The 24,960-nt window shown below is 40.3% G+C and overlaps 1 protein-coding gene across 8 annotated transcripts in view; it reads left to right on the forward strand.

The window, feature by feature from the left end:
• Positions 1-24,960, forward strand: part of ZMIZ1 (zinc finger MIZ-type containing 1) — a 243,890-nt gene that overhangs the window by 74,803 nt on the left and 144,127 nt on the right. For 5 of the 8 annotated variants that reach the window (XM_069980880.1, XM_069980891.1, XM_069980890.1 and 2 more), the window contains exon 3: positions 3,012-3,117. The gene's annotated coding sequence lies outside the window, so the exon portion shown is untranslated. Of the gene's footprint in view, positions 1-3,011; positions 3,118-20,447; positions 20,538-24,960 lie in introns of all 8 variants that reach the window. The other 3 variants (XM_069980884.1, XM_069980886.1, XM_069980883.1) reach the window with 2 other exon arrangements.

A 24,960-nucleotide genomic window follows, 5' to 3' on the forward strand; every position in this document is an offset into this window, starting at 1 on the left:
TCCTGTAAAGGCTACATTGCATTAAGGAGGAACATATGTTCATGGTGCTCAACCCACAAGTAATCAGGGTGGTCCCTGCCAGCTTCTCCCTGCCCACCCAGCTTTTATTGATAGACCTTTCAATGTTTGGGTAAAGGGAGACCTGTTCCAAGCAAGGCCATCAGTGCTGACAGAATCAAGATGATTCCTGGTTCAGACAGCATGGACATAAGTACAGTAGCCTTAAAGGGGTTGTCAAGGCTTAGAAACGAGCAAAAAAAAAGAATCTGCTATTTCTTTTCCCCCCAGAATCGGTGCCACTCTTGATCTTGGAATGTGCCTGGTAATGCTGCTCTGCACCATTTGAAACTACTGACATCAGTGGAACTGGTTATGGGGGAAAAAAGCAGGTGTTTTTTTTTTAATTTTTTTAGAAATAATAAGACAACTCCTTTTAGCCATTCCAATCTGCTGAATATTTACGTTGTTATAGCAGACCCGCCTCGTATTATTAACTCATACTTTGTATCTGGATATCTGCTATAGGTCATACTGAAGTTTTTGACGTGAATGACATTTCTTTAATCGATTCACATCATGGACTAAAAAAGAAAAAGAAATCTGTCCCCCCCCCCTCTCTTCTTCCTTCTCACTGTCATACTAGCCATAAAATATAATATGTAAACGCGGCCATCGGAGAGTGCCGAACACATGGTGTGGTCCTTTTACTTTGCCTCATTTCACTTTCCTGCCTCTAAACTCCTCTGAGTAATGACTCACATGGCTTTATTCATTATTCCACTGGTCCAAAGTATAATTCCACTTGGCTATTTTCCCTCTTCTCCACTTCCCCTCTTTGCTATCTCTCACTTTCCTGGTGCCCTGATTCTGTACTCTCTTGTTTCCATTGTTCCACTAATATGGTAAACTGCATTGTGTCCTTAACTACCCTTTGCGTAATAATCGACTTTGATTACAGACCTTCATTATAACATAACTCCAGTCTCTTCGCTGTATGTAGCATTCAAGAGAAAAATCAATACTTTCCTGGTTTCTGGGACTAGGTAAAAAGTTTGGCTTTGTATTCTTGGCTGACATTCTGTTTGGTTAGCGCTTTTTTTTTTTTTTTTTTGAGGCCCATGACTGTCATTACACACACAGTGTGTGTACAACACATAGCAGTACAAACACACCCCACTATCGTCTTCGGAGTGACAGAAGTTGCACCCTGACTCATGGCTAGTCATGGCAGCTATGCCTAAAGCCCAGATGTGACTGAAATGCGTCAGCATAGATTAAGTGCTGGCTGCGTGTCCTCTCACCACACCTGTTTTATTTTCTGGAGAAGGCAGAGTTCTTTATTTGCCTTCATGGCTGACATTGGGCTGCATTGCGGCAACATAATTTTGTTAAAGGGGTACTCCGTTAAAAAAATGTTTTAAATCAACTGGTGCCAAAAAATTATGCAGATTTGTAAATGACTTCTTTTTAAAAATCTCCAGTCTTCCAGTGGTTATTAGCTGCTGTATGTCCTGCAGGAAGTGGTGATTTCTTTCCAGCTTGGCACGGTGCTCTCTGCTGTCTGTGATATGAACTTTCCGGAGCAGGAGAGGATTTCTATGGGGAGGTGGCAGCAGAGAGCACCGTCTCAGGATGGAAAGAATATACCACTTCCTGCAGAACATATGGCAGCTGATAAGTGCTAGAAGACTAGATTTTTTAATAGTAATTAACAAACCTGTGTAAGTTTCTGACACCAGTTCATTTAAAAACAATATGTTTTCAAGTGAATACCCCTTTAAGTTCTGTCAATAAAACTTGACTCTTGTGCTTACAGTAGTTCAGTATTATTCCGAGCCTAGGTGGCCAATAAAAAAAAAGTTTATAACAATAGTTTTAATTTGGTCATAGACTTCATTCATTGGGAAGTCCCATTCGATTCTATGGCCCATTCACACGCACCTATGAATAGGTCCGAGCAATTGCTGTCCTTAGCTGCGGGTGCGCGTGGTCAAAGGCAGCAATACGAATGCATGAACCGAGTCTCGGTCACTATGGATTAGTGATGAGTGAACTTGCCGAATGCTTGGGATCAGCCAAACCCGAATGCTTGGCATTTGACTCCTGGTGGCTGGAGAAGTTTTATGCAGCCCTAGAGAGAGAGTCCCAGATATGATATGTACAGCAATAGGCTCTATAAAATGACCTATAAAATGTGCAATGGAAATCTGATAGGAAAGGGTGGGCATCTTTTCCTGGTATTAAAGCAGATTGGGGAGCAATAGATGAAATGCGTTTAGTCCACAGATAATGTTTGTGTGACTATATTACTGAATTTATAGGCTGCAGTGAAGCTGTGTGCAAAAAAAAGGAATTATCATATAACGCAGTAAAACATTATAAGTAGCTGTCGATCTACTTCTTATGGAGCCAGATCTGCCCTAATGAAGTATTCTCTATCACAGACCACACAGCTACTGTACTGATGATATACTGTCATTACTAATTGATCTGGGCTTGTATATGGAAGAACACATAGAAGAGAATACAAATGTGAAGGATTAAGGTAGAAGATGAATGTGGCAGGAATATGGCGCTTACCTACTTAACATGGTCACAAATAGAGATGAGCGCGAATCATGCTCGAGTCCATCTGAACCTGAGTATGCAGCATTTAATTACCAGTGGATGAAGAAGTTGGATGCAGCCCTTAGGCTGCTTGGAAAGATGAATACGGTCATAGGCTATATCCATGTTTTTCACGACTCCCTAGGGCTTCATCCAACTTCTTCAGCCATCGGTAATCACATGCCGCACGCCCAGGTTGCGCTAATCTCTAGCATCAATATGTCTATATTTTTCTAACTTTTTATGCATATTTCAAGATGATTATGTGAACCTAGAAGAAACCTTCTGTCTATATGATAGTTGTTGGTCATGCAGAATGTCTCATGGTCAGCTTCTCCAAAATACATAGTATTCTGAGTGTTTCTTCCCCATTACTAATGAAACCTATTGTCATTCTCATTTAGGACATACAGTGTGTTTCTGCTGTTTAGCAAGACTCCAGAAGCTTCCAATGTAGGGCGGGAAAAATACAGTTTTTAATGAATACAATTACCTTGATGCCCAAAACTGGTAAGTGGTGTGTGTCTGTGTCTGTGTGTGTATATGTATATGTGTATATGTATATGTGTATATATATATATATATATATATATATATATATATATATATATATATATATACTTTTTTTCCCCTTAAGTGCATGTGTTTCAAACATACTACGATAGAGGCTGTTTTAGTCTTGGATACGACATAAGTTGCTTTGTATGAATGATATGGATCACTCGCACAGAGCAGTATAGACTAGTATGGCGGGACATCGGGACATTTTGTTGCATACATAAGCAAATATGTGTTATCTATCAAACATACTGGTGATACATCTTGTTAGAAAGTTTTGGAAATATTTTAAGTAATCCTTTTTCCGAGGGATGTTATAATTGCTTCAGTCCCCTATAGTAACAAGCATCATTCTCTATCCTTGCTTTGCTGTCCCTGACTAGTCTGTATGGCTGAACCCTACCCTGGCTGCCCTGCAGCGCCACAAGCTGCACTATTTACCTTTTTGTATCCATGTTCAGCACATCCCTTGATCTGTCAGCCCTGTACAATTATATTTTCTTCAGTGACTATACAGAAAGGATTTCTGCCCCTTTTTTGTTTTGGAATACATTGGCAACTATGTAATTTTGCCTTTCTTTGTATGCATTTCATTCTGTGCCACCTTACCATACCTGCATCTGCGCCCTGTTATTAGCTCTGAAAGGGTGTAATCTTGCAAACCGCTTCTTTTCCTCGAAAGAATCTGAATTCCCTGTTGCCAGGAGGTTTTGAGGAGGAAGTGTTTTGTAATGTTGCCTGTCCTTATGTTAGGGAGCGGAGGCCTGACTTTTTAGTGGAGAATCAGTGTTGCTTTTTTTTTTTTTTTTTTAAATATTATTTTTAATTGCAGGGTGATAGTTTCCTCTGCCTGTGCTATTATATTAGAATAATCATTTTTCATTTTTGCTATACAAATGCTTGCCATTTCAACCATATATATATATTTTTTTCCTCCTCCTTCTTCTCTACTGGACTTAAATGGGTTTTATAAAATGAGACTGGACTCCAGTGTCAGACACAGACCGTGTACTGGAACTGTTATGGAAACATAACGTTTAATATGAGCCCTGCTTAGGACCCCTCTCTGACACAGAACAGAGGGCTACATAATGGTAGCAGCTCCCATTTTGGAGTTGTCATTGTATAGCATGATAACTATTGATTCAATTGACTGCCATGTAATACAACATTTTCTTCACTGCCTTGTTGGCCCTGGCATCCCCTATGCAGTTGAGGGGGGCTGATCAGTTGTCATGGAAGCCTGAGACTGTCTGAAGACCTTCGTGGCTACCATGTTAATCTGCTATAGTATTGCTGTATACGGTACAAACAAAATATAGTTTATACAGGTACCCAGAGGGCAGTAAAAAAAAAAAAAAAGGAAACCTTTTTTTATTTTTACTTTTCTGTAAAAAAAAAAAAAAAAATTAATTAAAAAAATGTAAACTTCAAACACATTTTACATTATTGGTAGGACAATGGTTTTCATATGTTAATATGAAGGATGCCATTATAAATAATTACATACATAAATACATACATACATATTACTATAAATTGGAAAAATATAAGGGGTCTGGCTCTTAGAAGGGGAGGAGAAAAAAATAGACTGTACTTAAAAAGGTTGACATTAAAAAATTATGATCAACTCCCTTGTGGTCATTGCAGATTTTTTTTAATTTATTTTTTACAACCCAACAGGTGCAATCCTTTAAATGGACAGTGTTAAAAAAAACACTTATATATGATATATGTCAGGGAGACAAGTTTTTATTGTTTTATTGGTTGGGTCTGACTGTCCAGACCCCAACCAATCAGATGAAATGAGTTTAAAGAAGTTGCCACTTAAAGGGGTATACCGGATGGGAGGCCTTTTTTCACTATGGCCATGGAGGGGTTGGATGAAGGCAATAACATCTGCTTACCTTCCCGGGTCCAGCGCTGGTGCCTGTATCTTGCTGCTCCGGTCCCTGACCATTTCCTGGTCTGAGTTTGGGCTTGAGACGTGACCTTTAAAGCCAGCTCAGCCATTTAGTGGCTGTAACGGGGTCCCGTCTCAGTGTGACCCTGGCCCCAGCGCTGGGACCACGGGGGGTAAGTGGTTGTTCCACCTATTCCCTGATCATAGTGAAAAAGACCTCTCCCCTTTAATGTGTTCACTGTAACTTACTGCTTTGGGGCTGTAGCTCTCCTAAGGACACAGCTGGGGGAGAGAATCGCAGCAGCACGCTTCTCTCCCCACTTGTGTATCTGACTTACTAATAAAACTTTTGACAGGTACACTTTAAGAGCAGAAGTCTTTTTGTTGGTAATAAACTACTTTTTGGCTTAGTGTTAGTACATGCGTCTCAATGTTTGAGGTCATGCCAAGTTTATGTAGCTTGTTAATGTGAAAACAAGTGTTGTTTACTTTGAAACCCCTTTGGCGATCTAGGGGTTAAGCAATGTTAGTGCTGTGTAATGCTGATTTATAAATACTATTATTTAGATGTATGACATTGGAAGGGAATATCATCATGCTGAAGACCTCAGAACCTAACTTTAGATGTGGCGTAACATTCCTCTCCTAAGAATTTAAATGAAGTAATGTCACTTGGGGACAGTGTGACTGCAGTAGATGTTTTCAGCATTTTGAGTATGTTTTTTTTTTTTTTTAAATAGTTGGTCTTCTACTAATGTATTAGTGAGTCTAGTGTGTGAATAATTTTGAGTGATATTGTTATGTCCTTTATTCTGCCATTCAATCTGGTCTTAGGCACAGGCATATTGTTCATTATTTTTGTCCAGTCCCTTTTCAGTGTTTTTTCAGTCCCAGAATTGAATGCTTCAGATGCAATTCAGGTTCTAAACTAGTAACAGTGTTGCATATCTGTTAAGTGAAGGAGACACATGGTATCTTTTAAATATCTGTCTGATGGAAAGGGTAATGGAAAAATAAAAAAGTCCTACTCACTTGCCCCTATGAACTACAGCTGTGTTTTAACAGCTCCCTATTTCATTCACTCAAAACTGGTTCCTGTGACGTCTCGACCCCTCAGTAATTGTCAGTTTAGCTAATCATACGCCATGGCGGTGACCCACAACGTCCGGTTACTGGCTGAATGAGCAGTTTTTGTAGGATCAACAAGAACCAATAGCATGTGACTGCAACTGGAATCAGCATGGCAGGAGCAGGGGATCTGAGTAGATGAGTATGACTACTTTTTATTTTTCTATCACTCTGTTTGTTTTTATTGTTTCTTTTATTTTTTCTTCAAGTGTTATGATGTGTTTACACAGACAGATTTATCTGAGAGATTATTGAAGTCAAAGTCAGGAATGGGTTTAAAAAGAGACAAAATCTCAGTCTTTCCTTTATGACCTGTTCTCTGTTAAGTCTGTTTCTGGCAGATAAATCTGACTGTGTAAACACACCTAACTGTTTTGACCAAAAATGTATACAGAATTAAAGAATTGACAAAAGGGAAAGTTGCCATCCTACAGTATCAAAAGTGAGGATGCAGTACATGCAGATCACATGCAGTACTTGTGGCAGTTCTTTGAGAGAAACACAATGTATCTCTGTAATAACCACTTGTGTGGCCCATAAAGCTGCCAAAAATGCACCAAGCAACTGCCTAGGTTATTGGTTGTGAGGCCTCTTAAAAGGGCAGTAATGCTGTATATGGCATATGAGAGTTGGGGGACCCTGTTACAGGTTTTGCATCTAGGCCTAGAAGTTATAAGGCAATGCATTGTTAAAAATGACCCGTTGTTAAGGTCAAGTAAAAAAAAAAAAAAAAAAGTCAGGCAAGATGGCCACCGCTATAATGTCTAAAAGTGAAATAAAATAAAAAAAATTACATAGAACATAAAGAAATCTATAGGACCAAAATAAAAATTCTTGGTCTTTATTACACTGGACGATTATCGCGCAAATTATCGTTATACGTTAATCATTTTGTGTAAATGCAGGCAATGATCAAACGACCAACGTGAAATCGTTCATCATTCATTTGGTGCTGACATCAAAATCATTGCTAATCGTTCGCTGTAATTCTGCAATCGTTCTCTAATCGTTAAGTGTAATTCTGGAATCAGATGATGTAAACAGTTGTAGTAACGATCGTAACTTATGGTGTGTTTACACGGAACGATTATTGTTTGAATTTTGATCGCAATAACGATCGCATTTAGGCGATATCGGCTCGTGTAAATACAGCGAACGATCCAGCCAAGAGTGAGAAATCGTTCATTTTGATCTCATGTTCTCAAATCGTCGTTGGTCATTCGCTAAAGATTTGCAGATCGCTTCGTGTAAAGTCCTTCACCGATTTACCCTATGCGCGAGATAGGCTTAAGCGATCTTAAGTCGTTAATCATTCAATTTGGCTAATTATCGCTTTGCGTAAAAGCAGCATAGCGACTATCGTTCCCTGTAATATGGTGAACAATTTTAGGTTAACGATAAACAATCTTGTTTGTGATCGTTAATCGTTAAAAATTGCCTCGTCTAATAGGATCCTAAGCCCTTAAGAGAATGGGTATAGATAGCAGTACCTATCATGTAAGTAATGTTCTGATCTAAAGGTCTTCTCCAATCTGAGGTTGACCAATCTCATGTCAGTTTATCATTCACATTGACAGCACATGTGATTGGACGCATCGGATAAGATATATCTCTTTGTCCTTATGGGCCAAATAATCTGGGAACTTTAGCTTCTTGGCAACTTATTATCTTAGTCAGGAGATTAACACCACCAGTGTTTGTACAGTCATCCTTCCAGCTTCTTTTTCCAGCCTCCTATGAGTATATCATGCATGCCTGAGTGTATATAATTATCGGTTAGCTATTCTATTCATCCGCCTGCTACAATATATACATTATATATAAATGGGCACCAATGATAGGATGTTTGCAGCTCAAATCAGGACTGACAGAACAGAATTAACTAGCGGTTTGATAATCTTGCAGTATTCTAGAATATATGATTTGCTCATCCTCTTGGTTTGGCAGCAAACATGTTAAAGTGCCTGCCTTGCTCTTGCCCTATTTGTTTATCCACCCTAAAAAAAAATCGTGGTGCAGGAGCCCAGGGGTGCAGCTTCAGTCACTGGCTGTCTGCGACTGGCAAGGGTTGTGACAGCGTGTTCTTTCCTCAGGAAAATAATTCTGTCATAAGAACATTCCCCTAACGGGAACATTCTGTTTTTCTGCCGCTCTCTGTGTGTGCGTGTTTGTGTTCAGAACTCATGGCATATGCTTTGTAAGAAAGCAAGACGTACAGAGATTACTGATAGCGATTATAAATGCAATAATTGTGTGCGCCTGCGCTCGGATATATTGGTGTCTATCTCCCATACAGGTTTATATCCAATAATGATATTATTGGAGAGCACAGGTGTCTGATTCCATCCCCTCAATGCATGACCTATTACTTAGGACATTTATGACGTATGGCTTACTTTTTGGCTGGATTGATAACTTAGAAATTGACACACTAAAGCGAACCATGCATCTTCCATTTTTGGGCCTGACAAAAATTTCTATTTTTGCTATGTAAGCAAATTGCTTCCCTGTGTTAGCAGAAGAGATGCAGACTAAGAGTAAATTCAGCTAAATCCGAACCTGATCAGTCAGCTGTTGAATCCTACTGGTTGCCCGATAATATGGACACTGCCCTATGTCTCCTAGGGGTGTATCCATGTTTTTCAGGTATCCCTATTAATGCATCCATCTTTTCCAGGCAGCGGGATTCAACGACTGAGCAATCAGGTTTCGATTTGGGTTCGGCTGAACTTACATCCCCCAAAATGCCATCAGGTAGTACAGAGCTATACAAACCTCAGGAACCAGGGACCCAATAAGTGGATGTTGTTGGATTCTTTTCAATAAATGTCAATGCAGAGTCACAAAAACTCGATTGGACTTCTATTTGGTGTAACTTTCTCCCAAATTGCGAAGCCATTTATGCTTTTTATCATACGAATATGTAAAATATGAAAAGGATGGAAGCAACTGAGGTGTATGTTACCTATTCTGCCGTACCAATGTGCACAATTTCCTTTATACACACGTGAAATAAACGCTTACTAAGTTTAACTGAATTTAAAGCGACTCTCTACCCACAATCTGCCCCCCCAAACCGCTTGTACTGTCAGCTGCTTTTATTCCAAGATCTGTCGTGGGTTCTGTTCAGCAGGTGATTCAGTTATTAAACTTTTAAACTTGCAATCCTGTGTCAAATTGGCGTGGCTTAGAGTGTCTGTGCCCTAAGCCTATACCGCCTCTCCATCCTCCCCCCACCCCCCCTCCTCATCATTACGAATGCCCCTGGGTAGGATTTCTCCTAGTCATCACTTGTCTGAACACTGCACATGTGCTGGATTATTAAGGCCCATGTGCAGTGTTCAGACAAGTGATGATTAGGTGAAATCCTGCCTGGGGCATTCCTAATAATAAAGAGGGTGGGGAGGAATGACAGAGAGGCATCATATGTCTAGGGCACAGACACTCTAGGCCACACCAATTTGACACAGGGCTGCAAGTTTAAAAGTTGTTTTTTAGGACAATAGTTTAATCACCTGCCGAATAGACCCCAGGACAGATCTTGGAATGAAAGCAGCAGTTTAGGGGTGGGTAGATTGTGAGTCGCTTTGAACATGCCTGGGATTAACATATATCTATCTTAAATTAAGGGTCCTTTTACACTCACAGATTATCTGACAGAATTTTTTATGCCAAAGACAGAAATGGATTTGAAAAGAGCAGAAATCTCAGTCTTTCCTTTTATGATTTTTTTTCTCTGTTTTATATAGCAAAAAAAAGCACAAATCAACAGCACTCAAGTCCTTTTTGGGGCAATAAATCTCCCTAAGACGCAGATTTGATCCAGACCGTGAATCCCCATTGGTCCAAAACATCAATAGCAAAAAAAAGAGGGGTGGATAGCAGCATGTAATCTGGATAAAAATCTGCGTGTGTAAAAGGGCCTCAAGAAAGGAATTACTAGTCTGCCCAGACTAGATGGACCAGGTGGTCTTTTTGTGGCAACAATCTTTTCTATGTTTCTATGTAAAAAAAACAAAAAACTGCATGCCTGCTAGATGGCGCATACACAATAATCAGCTTTTACAGATGATGCATGGCTTTTTAAGTGTGCTGACTTTGCATTCACTATTAATTATATGGTCACTAACCTTTCAATAAACTTGTCAAGATAAGCTTTCATATGTGTGAACATTAGGCGTAGCACAATTTCTGGCCATTATACTTGTATGTAACACTTTCACTAGTTCGCTGCACACACACACAGTGTGCAGGGATCCTGTATTGGTGGAAAGATTTGCTATCAATGTTTTCAGGGAGTTTTTTTAATTTATTTTTACTGTTTTTAATTAGTAGTAAATTGGTATCCTAATCATCAGTTGGATTGATCTACTAAAGGGGTATCAACTTTAGATACACAGAGCGCCAAATGTATTATGCAAATGCATTATGGCCGTGTAAAAGAGGCTTTTCATTTAGAAACAATAGTTGAGTAATAGATTCGTATGAATATGTGGTTATGATTGTTCATCTTTTGTGTGTACGGGTAACATCTTCTGATAATACGTAAGAATCTTGTGGCTGGACTGTGCAGCAATATGAAGATGCTAGGGCATTGTAAATAAGTAATGGCTAAGCACCCATTGAACCTCCATCATTTATTCTACACCTTGCTGTAACAATGCTATACCTCTCCATACATTTATTTATAGTGCGACACCTTATAAGCTGCTTCTGCAGTGTCAATGCCTCTCCATCACAGGCTCAAATGAATGTTCTTAGATCTGATGAAAGGATGTATGTTTACAAGTGGCTTTTGGTCTTTTTTAGCTTTTAAGCTCTTTGGTTTTCAAACCAGTTGAATAAACTGAGAAAATTAGTTGCATTGTACACGGGAAATAAATCAGGAGAATATGATCTGCTTGGTTGGGTGCTGAACACACCACTGGTTTGTGCAGGTTAGAGGCATTCAATAAGTGCTCCCCCCACCTTCATGAGCACCTAAGCAATTGGTATTCATGAAGTGTTGCACGTTCTCTTGTAATGGCCTCTCCTGCAGACAATTATTATTGTGTTATCCTTACGGTTTTATTTTTATTGGTATTTGGTTCACATGCAGCTTTGTCTGTGTATGTAGCACTTGTTCAGCATGCAAATGCCACTAGGATCAATGCACAGGAATGAAATCAATCGAGGAACCACTGGCACATGGAAAGGGGGGGTTGGGAGGGTTTAACCCATTGGATACCAAAAAAACTTTTAACTCTTGTCCTTAAAGAAGTGCAGGATTTAGCTAGGTGCATATGTCTCCATTGGTGTGTATATCCTGCCCCTGTTCTTGTGGCTGGGGAGGTATAGAATATTTTGCGTATGTTATTCATGTCTGATTTTACATTTTTAATTTCAGTTTCTTTTGTGATGTTTTTAGAAGGAAAATACATTATAAAAACTGCTTTTAATGGTATATTCTATATGGTATTTAATCAGTAATAATTTATGTATACTGTTTAACCAGGGCTTGATTTAAAGGGGTTGTCTAGGGCCATAATTATTTTTAGCCAGGGGCATGTTGATTGAAGAAAAAAAAAATGAAACTCCCCTACCCCGATCCCCCAGCTGTGGCTGTGACAGTGTTTGTTTGTTTAACAGCTGAACATTCTGGAGTTTGTGCTACATCCCTCAAACAAATGAAAGTATATTTAATGTAATTAATGAAGTGTCTTTATAAATTAGGAAAGAGATCTATAGAACCGGTCAGCGTTGTTGTAACACAATTGCAGAATCATTGTTATTTACATATGTTAAATACTGATACAAGTTTAAAAACTCAAGTTAGTAGTTAAAAAAAAAATTATTAACAAGCTTTGGGAATTGGCAAGAAAAAAAGCATGGCCCCAACAAGAGAGTTCCCTCGAAGACTATAATGGCAATCCAACACAGAGTGAAGCAAAAGATGTTGGTTGTTCCCAGTTAGCCATGTGTAACATCTTGTGAAAGTAGAAACAAAATGGGAAAGCTATTGAGGGTAAAACACATGCCAAAGAGGCTGCATAGAAAATACCAATACGCAAAATGTCTTGAAAATGAAAAACGCAGAAACATGAGACAGTGTGTGACAGAACTGTAGGGACTTAGGTGAACTAAATAGGATTTTCATATAAGATAGCTAACATTGAAACACAAGAAAACAAGGTAACAGTTGGCTAAAAAGCAGCAATCATAGTTTGAGGATGACTAGATGAAAGATCCACTAATCTACATTGGAAGTTTTGTCTGGTGCTGTTCAAATGAAACATATAAAGAAGCCTGCCTCAAGTGGGCAGATGATTGATATGAAGGCGGGGCATACCTTCATCCTTGCAAAATAGGGGGCTATCAGCAGGTTAGATTTGTCTAACCTGCTGATAGTTCCCCTTTAAAGCTAATCTGTAGGCATGTCCCCTAGGCCTGCAGCGCCTTTCTCTTCTTGCTGCCCCCCCTTTCTTTTGGCAGCAAAGAGATAGAGAGATGCTACAGGGCTAGGGCACGGACACCCTAGGCCCTGCCTCATTGACACTTCTCCTTCAGATAAAAAGATCGTTTTTATTAAATAGACGGCACCAGGTGCTATTTGGACACCAAGAACTCACATTGAATGATCCTGGCAATGCACGATCAGATTACAGATTGTTGACTTTAAAGTCAATGTTTTTTTGTTTGTATTTTTATTGATTTAGATCCAGATACTAAAACATTATTTTCTGTCTGCATGTTTAGGCTGCGTTCATACTACGTATATTTCAGTCAGTGTTGCAACCAAAACCAGGAGTGGATTAAAAACACAGAAAGGATCTGTTTACACAATGATGAAACTGAGTGGATGGCCGCCATATAACAGTAAATAACTGCCATTATTCAATATAACAGCCGTTGTTCTAAAATAACAGCAAATATTTTGAACAGATCCTTTCTGTGTTTTTAATCCACTCCTGGTTTTGGTTGCAATACTGACTGAAATATACTGACTGAAATATACGTAGTGTGAACGCAGCCTTATAATTTTCGTACATTATTATAGGGGTGGCTATCTTTCTTGAGCTGATTTTAACAGATATGCTTTACAGTAGCCCTGTGGACTTTAGAATAGTAGGCTTAAGGGGACTCTGGCTTCTGTGGAAAAGTTTTCTAGGCATTCTCTGTGACCAGTGCAGGGCTGAAATCCATTTTGTGATTTGCCTCACTCTATCTTGTTTATCTACTGGTGTCATCTTTCACTCTTCTTCTGTCTAATGATACGGTGAGTCCTTCTGTTTCCTTTTCATCATAGTCATAGTGGTCATAGGGAATGAAAATTGCAAGATTTTAGGATTATTTTCAGAAGTAGAATTTTTTTTTTTAAAGTTAAAGACCTGTTGATGAGCTCATAACATTTTCCTCTGAGTGATTATCATTTTTCCCTCGCTTTACCTGGAAAAACACATGCTATATAAATGTGCAGCTACTGAACAAGCATTGTTTTGTAACATGTTGTTTTTGTATTTTCTACAAAATAAAAAATACAAAAATTCAGTGGAGCATACGCATACTTTTGTAAAAATGATCGCTTGGAGGTAAGGGACTGTTCTTCGCCTTTTCCATTGTTTCTGCAAGGTAGGGTTCATATACAATAATGAAATGAATACCAGAATGTACAATTTGCTAAACTGTATGGCAAATAGAAATATATGCAGTCCACTCAATTGGGACTCATCATGACAGCTAAAAAAACACTACATTTTTTGTTTGTATGTTGTCATAGGTGCCATCTTTATTTTATGGTTGGCAAATTGGACCACTGATGCAGAAAAAAATTCTATCCATTTTCCAATGCCGTTTGCAGAGAAGGAAGCTCCATCTGATAGCGCCTGCGAGTGACACCAGATATTAATTTTTTTTTTTTTTAGAGAAGATTATGGAAAACTGGAAGAATAACAATCCCGCTGGCCCCTAGAAAACCCTGTTTAAATGCAAAACATATGTTAGAAGATTCTGGTTATCTGGTGAAGGGTTTGTCAGCAAACGTTTCATTTCAGGCAGAGCTGTGAGCTTTTGTGTGAGTGATTGTGGTGTATTTGCATGCTGGCTTCTGTAATAATGTCCTAGCGAGGGGAGCCTGCCAACCTTACTGCTCCTTCTGCTTATTGATGATTGGAACCCATTTATCTTTAACACATATCTGTCTGTGGATAATATATATGTATATATAATGTGTGTGTGTCAAAGTCCTGAAATTACAATACAGTGTGTAGTGTTGTAGCAGTTTTACATTTAATAAAGACTATACTTCCTTGGGTTAGGTTACATTGGGGGAGAGGTATGTATGGCTGAAAAAAGCTTAGTGCAAAGTGGGTGAGGCTTTAAAATGTGCTACTTTTTGGTACACATTTTTGCCATTACGGTCCATTTGTTTATACAGAATTTGAAGCAGATTTGATGTTTCATATATCAATGCAACCAAATGTCTGAACACAGCATTAAATGAGAAGTCCCACAGAACGGCAAAAACTGCAGGCAGGCTGGTGGGGGCAACAAAATAATAAGAAACTTAAAGGAGAAGTCTGGCGAAAATTTTTATTAAAGGATTGTATTGAACCCCAAAAGTTATACAAATTACCAATATACACATTACGGGAAATACACATAATGGGGGAGATTTATCAAACATGGTGTAAAGTGAAACTGGCTCAGTTGCCCCTAGCAACCAATTAGATTCCATCGGTTATTTTCCAAAAAGTCTGTGAGGAATGAAAGGTGGAATCTAATTGGTTGCTAGGGGCAACTGAGCCAGTTTCACTTTACACCATGTTTGATAAATCTCACCAAAAGTGCTTTTTCCCCTGCACTTACTACTGCATCAAGGCTTCACTTCCTGGATAACATGGTGATGTCACGACCCGACTCCCAGAGCTGTGGAGAGGATGATGGCATGGACACTGAAGGACACAAGGCACTGGAGGGACACTAAGCATCCCTCTGCCATCATTCTCTCCAGCAGCCACAGTCCGCACAGCTCCGGGAGTCGGGTCGTGACTAGAGATGAGCGAACCAGCCGAGGTTCGGGTTCGTATGAACCTGAACTCTCGGCTTCTGATTCCCGCTGTCTGCCCGCTCCGTGGAGAGGGTGGATGCAGGCTGAGGACCGCCTGGAAAACTGGGATACAGCCTATGGCTATGGCTGTATCCCAGTTTTCCAGGCGGTCCTCAGGCTGCATCCACCCTCTCCACGGAGATGAGCGAACCTCGGCCGGTTCGCTCATCTCTAGTCGTGACATCACCATTTTATCCAGGAAGTGGTGCCTTAATGTAGTAGAAAGTGCAGGAAAAAAAGCACTTTATGTGCATTTCCCGTAATAAGTGTATACTGGTAATTTGTATAACTTTTGGGGGGCAATACAGTACTTTTCGTGGGACTTCTCCTTTAACTCACCCCTCCTTGTGCCTCTGATGCAACACTTCGGGTCATGTTCACAGCAGTCGGCTGTCATCTTCAGCTGGAAACTGGATCACCACCCTAGCCACGGCCCAGGTGATCGATCGGCCCAGGTGGGGTGTCCCACCCCAGTCACTGATTGGCTGGGCAGACAATCACTCTGCCGGGTACATGACGTTGCAGGTAACAGAGCTGCAGGTCACCAGCTGATGTAAATGGGAACCAGGAGCAGTGAATCGTAGGCACGAAGAGGGTGAGTTTAGTTGTTTATTATTTTCCTTCCCTCTCCAGCTTGCCTTGAGTATTTGCTTCCTTGGGCTTCTCCTTTAAACCTGCAGCTTCAAATATCCGTCATCAAATCTGCTTTTAATCCTGTGTGTCAATGGATGCTTAATGGTGCGTTCACACCTACAGGATCTGCAGCTGATTTTCTGCAGCAGATTTCATTTAAATAACTGAACACAGCATCAAATCTGCTGCAGATCCTGTAGGTGTGAACGCACCCTTAAGCGCACTGATTTAACAGTTTTAGGGTACGTTCACATTTACCGGATACGCAGCTTATTTTCTGCTGCGGATCCGCCACAGATTTCATTTAAATAACTGAACACAGCATCAAATCTGCACCATCAAATCTGCTGCGGATCCTGTAGGTGTGAACGCACCCTTAAAGATGCTGTCCAAGCCACTGTTCAACATCTGGCATACTCTGGCTGTCTAGTCTAAGGGCCCTATTCCATCGGATGATTATCGTTCAGATTATCGTTAAATTGTTCGAATCTAAGCGATAATCGTTCGGTTGAAATGCAGTTAACAATTAACGGCCGAACGAGAAATCGTTGATCGCTTTATAAGACCTGGACCTATTTTTATCGTTGCTCGTTCGCACATCGTTCGCAGTAGATACGAACGCAATAGCGAAGAAAAAGCGATCGCAAATACGATCGATCATAAGTAGCGATTATCATTCCATGGAAATGAGTGAACGTTTTCAGGTCTTTCGCAATAGTGGTCGTTTGAGATCGTTAATCGTTAGCGATTATGCGAACGATAATCGTCCGATAATCGTCCTGGAATAGGGCCCTAAGGAGAAACTGGAACTAGACAGTTTTGGTTTATTCAAACCCCCCCCCCCCCCGCCCCCCAATTGTTCTCCTTTGCTTAAGGGTAGCTTCACACGTACCGGATCCGCAGCAGATTTCATGCTGCGAGTTTGCAGCTAAATCCGCTGCGGATACTGGTATAGTGAAGTTCCCCGGCTCCCCTCGCTTCCCATCATCCAATCAATGCACAGCAGCTCTGATTGGCTGATGAGAAGAGAGGGGAGCTGTGAGCATCACACACAGCCGCGGCGCCGATCAGATAATGTATGCTCCGAGCCGGGGCTGCGGGCGGCAGGGGGGTTAAAGGGGCCAGGTCACATATCCGTAGCGGAATGAAAATTCTACTGCAGGTATGTGACCCCATAGAACTTCACTACCGCACCTTTCATTTATCAAAGAATCTGTGAGAAATGAAAAGTGGGATCTGATTGGTTGCTATGGGCAACTATGACAATTCTACTTTACACCAGTTTGATAAATCTCCCCCTTAGTCCCCCTATTTCTGGTTATGAGTAATGTTAAAGGGGTTATCCAGCACTACAAAAACTTGACCACTTTCTTCAAGAGACAGCACCACTCTTGTCTCCAGTTTGGGTGTAGGTTTTGAAACTTGGTTCCATTGAAGTGAATGGAGCTTAAATGCAAACCACAGCTGAACTGGAGAAAAGGGTGGCGCTATCTCTGGAAGAAAGTGGCCGTGTTTTTGTAGCGCTGGATAACCCCTTTAGGGTACAAACACACACACCGTATACACAGCAGATACGCAGCAGATCTGCAGCAGATTTGATGGTGCAGATTTGATGCTGTGTTCAGTTATTTAGATCTAATCTGCTGCGATACGCAGCAGAAAATTCGCTTCGTATACGGTGTGTGTGTTTGTACCCTTAGGGTGCGTTCACATGTACAGGATCTGCAGCTGATTTGAATCTGCAGCAGATTTGATGGCCCAGAATTGCTTTGCTTTGAATCTGCAGCTTCAAATCTGCGCCATCAAATCTGCTGCAGATCCTGTATGTGTGAACACACCCTTAATGCTACAGCAGACAAAGACATTATGGGTCAGTGTCCCCACCCTGTGGCTCTTTAGCTGATACCAGATGGAAATTGTAGTTTTCCCAGAGCTGGAGAACCACAGGTTGGAGAACACTATTATAGACAACTGTATCCCTCCATTCTTGTGTTATTGGTTTGGTTAATATGCTTCCTGCTCCACCATGACTCTGCCCCTGTGTATACAGTGAGATCCACAAAGTTGTGAAGTGAGAAGTATTGGAATGACCTGCACAGAGCCCTGACCTCAGCTCCATCCAGCAGGTTTGGGATGAATTGTTTGAAGAGGCTCTAATGCCCACCAATAGATTCTAAGATGCTATAGAAAGCCTTAGAGGAGTGGAGGCTGTTATAGCCACAATTGTGGGCAGAGCTTTATATCAGTACCCTTCATTATGTAATATCATGTCTAACAATTCTATACTTTATTACTTTTGCCACAAAGTGTAACTCCCCCCCCCCCTCTCTCTCTCTCTCTCTCTGTATATGTACTGTGTGTCTGTGTGTTTCTCTGTCTCTCTCTCTCTCTCTCTGTATATGTACTGTGTGTGTGTGTGTTGTGTAAGAGACTCTAGACATTAATCTTATGTAGAGTAGTGGGGGGCTTTGCAAGAAATTTGTGGGACATATCCTGTTCTGTCTGTGCAACTTCCCTTTTGTGCTTCTGCCCGGCTTCCCCCTCCTCTCCTGTGTGCGTCTCTCCCCCCCCCCCCTCCCCTTGTAGAAATATGTCAAGTCTGGAAAGAGTTCATTTCAAAGGTTTTTCTTTTAAGCAGAGCATGGGGAAGTTGGCTGCATTTGTAATGTATATCGTCCTCATAAGTCAGCTAATAAATTACAGGGAGAGAGAGAGGTGGTGGAGGGAGACTCCTAGCTTACTCAGTGTGTCACTATTCCTGGCTCTTACAGGTTTGCAGCAAAAAGTCAGAGCTTGTTAAAGTGGTTAAAACTCTTAAGGGCCCAAAGAGTATGTTTTGTGGGACTTATGTTAAGGATGTTTCCTGTTCTGCCCCCCTCACCTTCTTGTCCCCCCCTCCCCTCTTAGCCCATGACTGCTTTCTGAATTGGTGCATTCTCTGACCTATCCCTAGTGTATATTAGGTTTCTGTGCTTTGTGGTACGGCCAGATTTGTGACTTTTTGAACGGTTAGATGTTTATATTGTGCTTAGAATTATGGAACATTAGTAATATTTGTAAACATTACTACTTTTAATATTAAACTTATATTATATTATAGGTATTTTATCTGTATAGGAGGTTTTTAACCACTCTGTAATGTGTGTGACCTAGCTGATGTGAGTGTAAGGTAGCTTTTCTTTTCTCATAAATCCATTAAAGTGACTCTGTCAGTAGGTGTATGGTTTTGTAGTGAAGGGTAACATAAAATAGTGGTAGAGAAGCTGAACAGAATGATGTATCACTTACATTGTTCTGTGAAACTGATCCGGAGATATCTTCCTGAATAACATGGACATTAAGTAGTCCTCTCCATTATGTGCGTGAGCTCAGTAGTACTGGATATTCATGAGCAGCAGAAAACTCAGCACATCTATCTATGGTGTATATATAGACAGTCAAGCGTCAATCAGCACTTTGAGGATGGGGGGAGGGCTGTGGCAAGAATCCTATTCTTCTGCATAGTAGGAAAATGGCTGAACAGAATGATGACAGTAAAACACTAATCTGTTGAGCTTTTCTGTTCAGCTAGAAAGGGTTGCTTGCTAGGATTCTGGACATGCCTTTTATCTTCAAAGTCCTTTCCATCACAAGATATAAAATTTTATTTACAAATTAGGCTCAGGTGCCCAGGGGGTGTTCCCCAGCTGTGCAAGTGCCCAGGCAAGTCTAGTCTAGGTTTTGGTGGTCTCTGTACAGGAGCCATCTCATTGCTTTGTCCTTCCTTGGAGGAAATCAGTCCCTTGTTTTGAAACTCGTGACTGAGGCTCTGCGAACCTTTTGCATATTGATGTTTCCCAGGGGGCAATGCACCTAGGATTTCACTGCATTGAGCGCTTTAACTAGCAGCCGACAGTGTCTTCTTTGGCTGGTCTTCCTGAGATCAGTGATTTGTTTGCCGTATAGGTCTAGCTCATGAACTCTCTTTCTCTAGTGACTGTCAAATTGACTCTCAAATGAGTTAGGCGGATCCAAATGTACTGTGGGGTAGTAATGCAAAGGACATGGGCTGGACTTACCTGGGCTCTTGCTGCTCTGGGCACTTGAGCCGAGCATTTTGTTTGTTTTTATTTATATTTACTGTGGATATCTATGAATGACGTATTCCATTGTATGCCAAATAAAGTCACAGCTTTAATCAGTATTATATATCAGAAATACTGTAAGGTTTAAAACTTTACATGAACAGTCCTTAGAGTTGTAGTTTTTCTATGTCATACTTTTTTTTTTCCCTTGGCCAACTAGAGTAGATCTAAATGGACAGACAGCTACTTATTGCTTTAGTATGCTCTTCTGTATGTATGAGATGAGCCTAAGGTCCTGTACAGCTCCTTAGTGTAATATTCATGCACTATTGTACAGGTTTAAAGGATTATTCTTATGCTATTAAATCTCTTTTAAATGTACTCTGGATGCATTAAAAAAATTAAAAACAAACCATACTCACCCTACTGCTCTAAGCTTCTTCCTTCCTGTGACGTGTCACCCCCACAGGAAATGCCCGCTCAGCCTACAAGAACAAAACATGACGGGAAGCAGAGAGGTTGGAATGTCAGCTGTGAGGGATCAGGGCAGATGAGTATGGTAACTTTTATTTTTTTATGCACTTAGAATTTTTTTTGGTAAAAATCTTTTATAATGGCATAATATGTTTCTAAACACATTGTATATAGAAAATACCTCTTACTGTTGCTGTGCTGGTACATAAACTATCATTTTTCTGCATTGAGAAGCTCACCTATGTCCAAAGCTTGGAAGTTAGGGCCATATTATACAGGGTGATTATCAGCTGAACAGGCAGCCCTGGCCACACAATTACAGAGCTGTGTAATAGACTCTGTAAGTGAGCACTGATCTAAGAGATTGCAGTCATTTACAGAAGCAAAGGCTCTGAAATATGGCCCTTATTTTATCGTCCGGTCAGCTATCTTTCCTCATCCCCAGACACATGCACGTCCCCCTCAGACAAGCATGCCATGTGTTTTTATGTTTACATTAGTCCTATATTATTGTATAATAGTAAATGTCACTGATAAGGTAATATAACACCGGTTTAATAAGTGAAGGTGTGAGGCATTGTAAATGTAGTACTCAAGCTGCCCGAGTCCTGAGTCACACATACATACGTAAACGCCAACACGTAAATATATGTTTGATACAAGAGATAATTGTGTGTGTAAATGTTCCAAGATTCCGCTGATGTCATTTTCAGCACATTAAATACAAGAATTGTACCACCATGGTGTGAGAACAAGTTTCCAGTGCAAAACTGCACTGCCAATTAGCACTCTGCAAATATGTACCTAAGAGTGCTGATCTAGAGCTGGCATCCAGGTGCTTACTGCGAACTCCTCTCTGCTCACTGTGTCGGCAGCCAGCTTAACTGTTTGGTGTCCATGGGCTTTGTGCACAGTTTTGGAGATGTAGACTCCGTGGCTGATTTCTGGTAGTGGCATAACGCTTCCAAAATTTCAGACTCTCTAGGAATTTTTTTTTTATTCCCTGTGCAAACCCAATTTTTGAATACTACACTATCCATAAAATCCTGGAAAGAGCTGGACATCGCAGGTGATGATGGTAACATGATCCCACCGTTAGTAATAACCTACGGTCGTTTTTTGGCACAATGTTTTATACAAATGGAGAGCAAAATCAACAGATTACTTTGCAGTAATGTAGTGAAAAGCATGCACAAGCCAAAAAGACAGAAATGGCTGCACATCGCACCCATGGCTGACACGAAAGCTTATTCAGCTACATTTAAAACCAACATCAGAAGTTAGTATATAATTTGGCCAAACCATATTGCCTCATGTACCACGTGCAGGTCTTCTGATACACATGAGTCCCTAACCAAAAAACATCACTGTGCCGGTCAGCGACCACAATCCCCGCAAAATGTGCGCAAGCAGAGAAGGGAGGCCACGGAATGGCCCTGCAACCCCATTTTCACAGGACCAGACCCTAAAGGGCCCCCCCGGACCCCGCAGGCGCCACCGGCGGAAAAAGTGGACGCCAAGCAGCACAAGTGTGAACAAGCTCTTACCTCTCTCTCCATTCCTCTGCAGGTAGAATGGGAGAATATTAGGAGATCCTTCCCTTATGTACACAGGTGCTTCCTGCTAATTTGGATCACATGGGTCTTACAAAGCACTAGTGCTAGCCACAATGAAAAAAGGGACAGAATACATAAAATATGCACAAGCCAAAAAGACAGAAATGGCTGCACATCGCACCCATGGCTGACACGAAAGCTTATTCAGCTACATTTAAAACCAACATCAGAAGTTAGTATATAATTTGGCCAAACCATATTGCCTCATGTACCACGTGCAGGTCTTCTGATACACATGAGTCCCTAACCAAAAAACATCACTGTGACGGTCAGCGACCACAATCCCTGCAAATGTAATGTAGTGAAAAGCATCCTGTGTCATCTTCCTTCCACTTCTACTATATCTCTGGTGGGGAGGCAGCTGTTATACAACTAGAGGTCCTGTCTCTCAAACCCCAATATTTCAGCCAAATTCTGCCCTTTTTTCTAAGGAAATATGAGGGGAATACATGCGCCTCTGTTTTTTATGCCACTGTTTTGCAAGATTACTGGACCTTCCATAAGGTCTTGGCTACTGTGAGCACTGACTCCTGAGCAAATGTACTCAGATGTTGTACCCACCTTCCCTTCATATGTTTTGTGATTTACTATTTTAAGTCACATTATTTGAAACCATGTTAGAAACTATTTTCACAAAGCTGAATTTAAGTCACATTGAAGTCTGGTTATATAGGCGGTGGACAATGTCAGACAAAGTAGGTGTCATGTTACTGCCAGGTGTGTGAATCTGTTAGTCAGGTACATTCCTGGCTGATGGAATGTGGCCTTTGTTAGGGGCCAGGTAAGCCAGCCAGGGCAATAAGAGCACGCGATGCTCTTCTCAGGTGCGTTGTCTAGAACTGTGCACCTTGGGAAGAGTGGTTGTGAAATGTGTTTTCTGTGCCGCACATCATGCTCTCCTAACTACATGTGGGTAGTTTCTACAGTGACCTAGTAACATTTTATTGAAAAGTCTATTATCTCTTGCATGTCTTATCTGTAGATTTTTAACTATTAACAGCATAGGTTTAGACCTTTAGGATAGAAGGAAAATATTTAGGAGGGTTATTTTATGAAGACCCATGAAATAACTAGAATCCATTCTGGCACAGGCAAGCTGTCCTTCTATAAAGGTCCCTGTATACTGTTATACTGACGTGACAGGTTTGACCCACATAAGTGTAAAGTGTATGGGGCTCTTCTGACACCCCGGCAGATGATGATGAGTGTGGTGGAAATTTTACTGACCGACCCCCTCTGTTTGTGTATGACCACCCAACAAATGGCTATTCATCTTAACGGCCACCATGTAATACGGTATGTCTCCCCGGCATTAAGGACAGTTTTTTTCCCCAAAAAGTTTTAACTTTAGATTTTTTCCAGTAACTTTTGCCATGTAATTTTTTTTTCTCCATAGGGCAAGTTAAACATTTTTAGAGGCACCATGGTACATATAATGTACAGAAAACCTTTTTTTTCTCCCAATTTTGTTTTGACAGATTTCACTATCTGGTATAAATGACAAAATATATTCTGTATAAATGACATAATATATTAGGTGGATCTGTACTTTTACAACAATATCAATATTTATGATGTCTGCACAATGTAAAAGCTAAAATTTGTTTGGAAAAACATGGGGGAGATAAATCTCGCCCATGTATTCATGAGAGATTATTTCTTCTACAACAAGCTTTGGTTTTCATTGGTACCACTCTTGATAATTAGCATTTACTCTCTTTTTTTTTTTGGAGGGCAATGATAGAAAAAATAACCCCCCACAATTTTGCCATTTTTTTTTCTTCAGGTAGAGGTTGCCACATGTGCAAAATAATAAAAATTTGCATAGTAACAGTTGCTACTGTTGCTGTGTAACAAATGGTATCTCCTTTTTTATTACTTTAATATTTCTATGTAAATAATGTTATAGATATTTTCTTCCCCCAATTTTATTCCAACTAGGATTATTAAAGGGGGTTATGGGAAAAAAAATCATAATTTTGTGAAATAATAAAAGGAATAGTATTCACCTAATATCCTGGCAACAGTTATGGACTCTCCACACTTGTTCACCCAGTTTTTTAATTTATAGCAAATACTGTACATAAGTCACAAATGTGACATAATACAATGTTAAATAGAAGAACATTTTGCCTTCATAGAACATCCCTCAAACAAATGAAAGAAAATTATTTTAATTAATGGCATATGTTTCCCCAGATCAAGTAGAGGAAAAAAAAAACTTAAACATCCCAGTAATTACATTGTTGTTCCTCCCCGGGCTTTTATGACGTTATGAATTCTATGAGGCCTGGACTTCACTTATGATAAACAATTCTACATCAAGCTTTTTGCAGCTTTCTAGAAGAGTAGTGGCTGATCAGCTTTGCAGTATAGAGCTTTTTAGGGGAATAATATATACATACATTCCCTTTCCTGAGGAAAAAAAACCTAAATCATTAAACATATTTTCTATTGAAGGAAAAGGCAATAAATGTCTATATACAGTACAACAGGGCATTGTCTGTTAAGGTAATGGCAGCCATCTGCCCTGGTTCTTCACGACATGTAGCCCCATATCTTAAAAAAAGTGGGAAGACTTATTTTCTTCAGATTGTCATTTCTATATGTGAACTAAAGATCCAACACTATATCCTTGACCATAGATTATTGACTATGACTTTCATCCGATCAAACATATCAATGAACCCGTAATCCGCTGTAACCTTGTTTTCTTCTGTATAGCTTAGTTCTGGGGTTTCTATAGGTAAATCCTATTTGTTTTGTTATAATTCTGTCACAAACATTGACTCACTGCCCATTTCTTTTTTTTATGTTGTGCGTCTTCTGTTTCCAAGGCATATTGCTTTACGTTTACTGTCCTGAAGCTCTGACGTCTTTCTTGGTCTACAC

The sequence above is a fragment of the Dendropsophus ebraccatus genome, chromosome 8 (genome assembly GCF_027789765.1).
Source record: "Dendropsophus ebraccatus isolate aDenEbr1 chromosome 8, aDenEbr1.pat, whole genome shotgun sequence".
Lineage (NCBI taxonomy): Eukaryota > Metazoa > Chordata > Amphibia > Anura > Hylidae > Dendropsophus > Dendropsophus ebraccatus.